Below are 6,000 nucleotides of genomic sequence, written 5' to 3' on the forward strand. Positions count from 1 at the left end.
CCAGGACTCTGGGGCAGTTACAGGACACGTAAGAGATTTCTCCTTTTCTGGCCATCAGATGCTTTCACTGATACAATCAGTCACACAGACGAGGAGGAAATGAGACACTGGGGGAAAGCCTCCCCTGGTTCACTACTGTTGTGAAAAACGGGGATGTCAATGTTAAACTTTGGGTTTCTCAAAGTATCGTCTTTGACCACCAGGCCAACTTAAAATGCAGGTCCCTGGGCTATACTTCTAGGCGATCAGAAGGTAGGACCTGGGGACTGGTGTGGCAACAGAAACTCCAAGCAATTCCCCGTACAAGCCCAAGCTTAAGAACCGTTGAATTAGATGCAGCTAAAACAAAGTGCTAGTGGTCAAAGTTTTCCATTTCTCCAGGAGGAATAAGCTCAACTGTTAGTTTTCTTATTATTTTCTTTGGGGTCCCAGTGATTTGGGAAGATGAAAAATGCTTGGCTCAAAGTTGGCTCATGGGGCCAAAAAGAATCAAGCCTGAATATTAAGGTGGTGATGATTGCCAGGCTGCTGGGAGGTGTCCTCTGTGGCAGGCTCGGGGAAGCCACCCTGTCCTGGGGACAGAGGCAGCACAGAATGTCCCCTGAAGAGGCTGTGGCCAATGGCCCAGATGATCCTTCCAAATCTGCACCCTTTAACCTCTCCAGCTGGTTGCCCATCTGCTGGCCCCTTTGCTTCCCCCCGCACTGAGGCCCTGGCGGTGGGGGGGGGGGGTCTCCCCTCTGTTCTGCTGCACAGATTCCCCCATGATTCCCTGAATGCCTCCATGCCAAGGTTTTTCACTCCCCACCACCCTCACTGCCGGGCAAACTCTGACCTCGTTCTCTAATTCATACAATGAGGAGCTGGTGAGGGAGGCCAGTCCTGATCTCCCTCCTCCCATCAATGCCAAGCACTCCTCCTCTCACATTTGTGCCCCAGTGACTTCCCATGAAGACTTCCCTGGCAGCTCTTGCAGCCCTTTATTGTGTGAATGGGAGCACGCATCTCTTCTGGTGCCAGGCAGCCCCTTGAGCAAGGTTTTGTCTCTAGAATCCTCAGCCTTCTGACCAGCAGGAGACCATCAGGTGCTTGTTGATGGAATGGACAATGTTCAGCCCAGGTTATCTGTTGGGAGCCGAATCTACGACATCTTGTGTTGCTGGGGAATCTCTCCACTTCCCTGGGAGCCAAACCCTAGGGGACATGAGTCACCACTCTCCTTTGACTCCAACAAGTACACAAAGCTCAACTCTATGGGGCAGCACCCCTAAGAAGCAGAAGAAGCTTCCAGAGCAGGAGCTCAGTCTGCTGGGAAGGCTGAGGGCATCCTCTTCCTTGAGGGTCTAGAAGCCAGTGTGGAGGAGAGAGGGCAGGAAGGAGTTGTGGGGGGGTGGGTAGGGAGGGGGAAAAGCAGCTGGTGAGGGCTTTCTGGAACCATGTGCCTTGTAATGCAATATCTTTTCTTTCTTCCCCATGAAAGCATTCAAAGTGGGTGTCACAATGCTCCCAGAGGCCACCGGAGTGTGGTCAAGTGAGAACTTGCTCAAGATTTCATAGCAGGAAAAGGAGGGCGGTCTGGTTTTAAATAAACAGGAGGTTGGGCTAGGACATGCTGTGACCTCCACTTACAGGAGCTGACCTGAGACAGGGGCCACCCACCTGCCTGAGAGATGGGTCCAACCTGAGCAGGAGAGCAGGTGAGACCTTCCAGAACCAGGGCTGTTATATACACGCTCCCTTTATATACTGATATCGTAAAGCACGGAGCCCTTTGATTCTGCTGCAAAAGGCTGTGAGAGGAAACACTATATGAAACGCGTGTATGCCGGATAAGTCTAGAAAAGGTGTACCGCCGCAGAGGACAGATTTTGAAATCGGACGACCTGCCACTTCTTAGCTCAGTGACCTTGGGCAAACAACTTCACCGCCCCCCCCCCCCGAACCTCAATTTCCTCATCTGCAAAACGAAAATAACAATGTGTGCCTTGCATAACTATTCAAGGATTAAGCCTATGAAGTACTTAGTTCACAGTAAGCACCCGGTGAATGAGCTATGCTATTAATGTTGTTAGTGCTGCTATCAGGATACATTTTTGTCTCCTCCAAGTATCCGGCAGACTGCCAGGCCCAAAGAGGGCAGGAACTATATAGTTCTTCCTCCTCTCCACCTCTCCGGGCCCAGATGTTGTCTGGCTTGAAGCTGGCACCTGGGAAAGGTCTGATGGGTTGAATTCAAGACTTGTTATTCTTCGCTGCTAGGTGGCTCTTTGCCCTTCTTCAAACCCTCTGATTATATTACTCGGTTGAAGCCTTGCCAGATGCCTGTGGGGCCAACAGTGCAGGTGATGTGCTATCATTCCCATTTTATAGCTGCACAAAATTGAGGCTTAGAGCGATGATGCTTCCTGCCCAAGTCCCAGGGCTGAGCTGAGGTCAGGCTCTTCAGACTGTGGGTTTCAGGGCCACTGTTTGTGAAAACCAAGCAACAGGAAGCAGAAGGTGTTGCAATGAGCTGAGCTGGAAATCCCCAGGAAGATGCCCCCTTCACCAAACCCCAGGGTTTACTTGGCCATAGATTCAGAAAGGGCTTCAGAGAATGACTGAACCGAGGTCATCTGGTCACCCAGGCTCCTCTTCCTGCCCAGGCTCGGCCCTGACCCATATCCGAGGCGGATTGCAGCTGCACAGTCCTGGCAGAAAGGGCCTGATGAGCCCTGTGGATTTTGGCACATCTCAGGCAGGGACTGCCCGAGGCACTTGGAAGAGCTGAAAGCAAGAGACCTTACCCAGCTGCAAAAGACACCTAAGGTTTGCGTCCTGGCTTGGCTGACGGCCTCACTGACAGGTTTATTAGCAGGTTTTATGACTCCCAAGCTTAGTCACTGCTGAAGTCAGCCTGCTCAGAAACAAACACTTAGCAAAGCTGTGACCCAGATGCTTAAGGAAAGAAAGGCACACCCGGTCCCTGGTAGAACTGGCCTCCGGAGCCAAGTCTAGGGACACAGGAGGCAAGGAGGCCATGGTCATGGTGTATTTCAGTGACCCATGTGGTTGTCCTTAACTTTCTTCAAGTCTCCATTACTGAGTTCTTAGAGTGTTAGGAAGCATATGCCTGCTGCCAACAGGGACAGCCTATCACAGGCCAAGGGCATCTGATCTGGTCCTCAGACCTTCCTTGAGAGCTGAGCCTAGAGGAGTGGAGCGGGAAGGGTAGGTACATCCTCTGGCAGACCAGTCAGACCCCCTCCTGCTGAAGACAGAAGCCCACATTCAGACCCGAAGCAATTCAACCCCGGATTCCTATTCCTAGTGTTTCGCTACCCCCACCACCAACCCAACATGGTCTCTATTAAAACCAGAAGTTCTCTCCAGGATCTCTCTAGTCTCGACCCAGGTCTGTGGTCCTCAGTCCACCTGGAAATGGCACAGGGCCAGATGGAGGGGAGCACACCCAGGCCCAGGAGGTATGGCAGAGTCCTGGGGAAAAGGCAGAGCCCTGACCTTGGAGCCATGCTTCCTGCTCTAGGGACATAGGCCTCTGCTGGTGGCCCTCCCTCTAGTTTGTTTAGGGCCTCCTGCCTAGGCCGAAGAAGAGAGGAGGTGCCAAGTTAGCTGGAAACTGGCTCAGACCCAGAGTTGGGCTTTGTGGCTCGTAATTTTGGATGGGACGGAAGAATTTGGAGCGTTGCACTGAACTTGAGTTGGCTTACTTGTCCAGTTCCTTTATAGCGTAGCTGTAGGGCACTTGGGTCATAGTGTCTGCTCTGTCCCCAGCTGCTCGTTTAACTCTTCCACTTCTGGGTCAAGTCGGCACTGCCACTTGCCTGATTTTAACTGCAAGGGCCTCCGCTCTGATGTCCTGGTTGGAATGACGGCTCTGTTCCAGCTCCTAGAGTAAATAATAGTCATCCTTTAAAATGTTTTTCCTCTCTGAGATTTGTATCTTCTTAAATATGATCCATTTCCTTCACTTCTCTTTATTTCCCACATGTACCCTGAAGTTTTACTCTAAAAACTGGTCTTGCCCTCTAGCTAATTGTAACACTGTGAGACCCACAGTAATGCTGTTAAAGGAGGAAAAATTCAGGTACATGAAGTGCAGGGCTGCGTGACCGGGGTAAGCATGTGCTTTGGGCAGCTCTGGGCTCTATTGGCCAATCGCCAATTATATCCCATCCTAATTTAGGTCATCACAGGAAGGTATCACCGCACGACCCTACAGAAGCAGCACCAATACCTACAGGTTGGCCTTTAGCCCCAGAAAGTCCTAGACTTAAGTCCCAACTCTGCCACTTGCTGATTTTATGACACAGGCCAACATATAAGCCTCAACACCAGTTTTTTCATTCATAAAATGGTAGAGAATAATGCTTATTTCATACAGTTGCAGTGAGGTTGAAACGCTGTATCAGCTAGCTACTGCTGTGTAACAACCAACCATCATATCTCAGTGACAGACACAATAAAGTATTTCTTTCTCCTGTTTCCGAGGGCTGGCCAGACCAGCTGTTGCAGCCAGGGGCAACGGGCACCTCAGCTTGGAATTGCATGTCTGGCTCACTCAAGTCCATTGCATGAGTCTCCCTGTGGGCCCAGCCTAAGTGGCAGCAGCTGCCTGGGAAATTCTCTTCTCATAACAATGAGAGAGACACAAGGAAAGACTGTTTAAGCACATTTCAGGCCGCTGCTTGCATCTCATCTACTAGCATCCTGTGACTAAAGTGGGGTGCAGGCTGAGCCCAGTGACAGGGATGGGAAGCAGTCTGCCCACAATTAGTGCACAGTAAGAGTATGGGAGCAGGGAGGAGTGAAGAACAGGGCTGGTCAACCACAGATGGCAAACCTCCTTCAAAGCAGGCATTTAGCTCTTGGCATCTGGTAGGTGCTTAGTAACGGCAACTATGATCACGGCATGACTCCTTACAGCTCGCTCAAAGCAAAATGCTGTGGTCTCTTCCCTGGCTAGTAGCAAAGTCAGGAGCAGAATCTGGGTCTCCAAGCATCTTGCTACTATTCAACATTTTCTAGATGGTCCCATCAGCAGCCTCCCATATTGGATCTATCCCAACCGCTCACGCTAAAGGGGGGAGGTGGGGTAAGAAGTGGGGATATAGAAGTGGCACCCTTGGGCCCCAGTAGCCCCAGATATGTCTGAGACATGTAGACTGACATCAAAGCAACAAGTGATTGGTCCCAACTGCTTAGTGATGGGGAGCTGGTGGGGAGGACAAGGCTTTAGGTTGGAAGCTTGGTTCTTCCACGGGCTGGGAAACTGTAGGCTCCCCAGGAAGGAAGCCCTGAGTGCTCTGTCTAGATTAGGTCCCCCATGTCATTCTCTCTCGGGGCGCCCCTCCTTCATCATGTTTTATGGTTATGTGCAATTGTACATTTGTGGGCTCATTTCTTTTTTTTTAAACTTTTTTTTATAGTTTATTTATTTTTGAGACAGAGAGAGACAGACCATGAGTGGGGGAGGGGCAGAGAGAGAGGGAGAAACAGAATCAGAAACAGGTTCCAGGCTCTGAGCTGTCAGTACAGAACCCGATGTGGGGCTTGAACCCACGAATTGTGAGATCATGACTTGAGCTGAAGTCGATGCTTAACCGACTGAGCCACCCAGGCATCCCTGTGGGCTCATTTCTTTAATGTCCACCAGACTGGGGCCAGTTATGAGCCAGTGCTTGGCATAGTACTTGGTGTGTTTATCTGTGTGATACATGAGTAAATAAATTCAAACTCTCTGAACTTTGCTATCTTCCTATGAAATATAAGCTAATAATCTGTCCTTTAAAGAGTTTTTGGGGGTGGCTGGGTGGCTCAGTCAGATAAGCATCTGGCTTTTGATTTTGGCTCAGATCATGATCTCATGGTTCATGAGATCGAGCCCCATGTCTGGCTCTGTGCTGACAGTGCAGAGCCTACTTGGGATTCTCTCTCTCTCTCTCTCTCTCTCTCTCTCTCTGCCCCTCCCCTTCTCTCCCTCTCTCTCAAAATAAATAA

Source organism: Suricata suricatta, chromosome 2 (assembly GCF_006229205.1).
Source record: "Suricata suricatta isolate VVHF042 chromosome 2, meerkat_22Aug2017_6uvM2_HiC, whole genome shotgun sequence".
In the NCBI taxonomy this organism is placed as follows: domain Eukaryota; kingdom Metazoa; phylum Chordata; class Mammalia; order Carnivora; family Herpestidae; genus Suricata; species Suricata suricatta.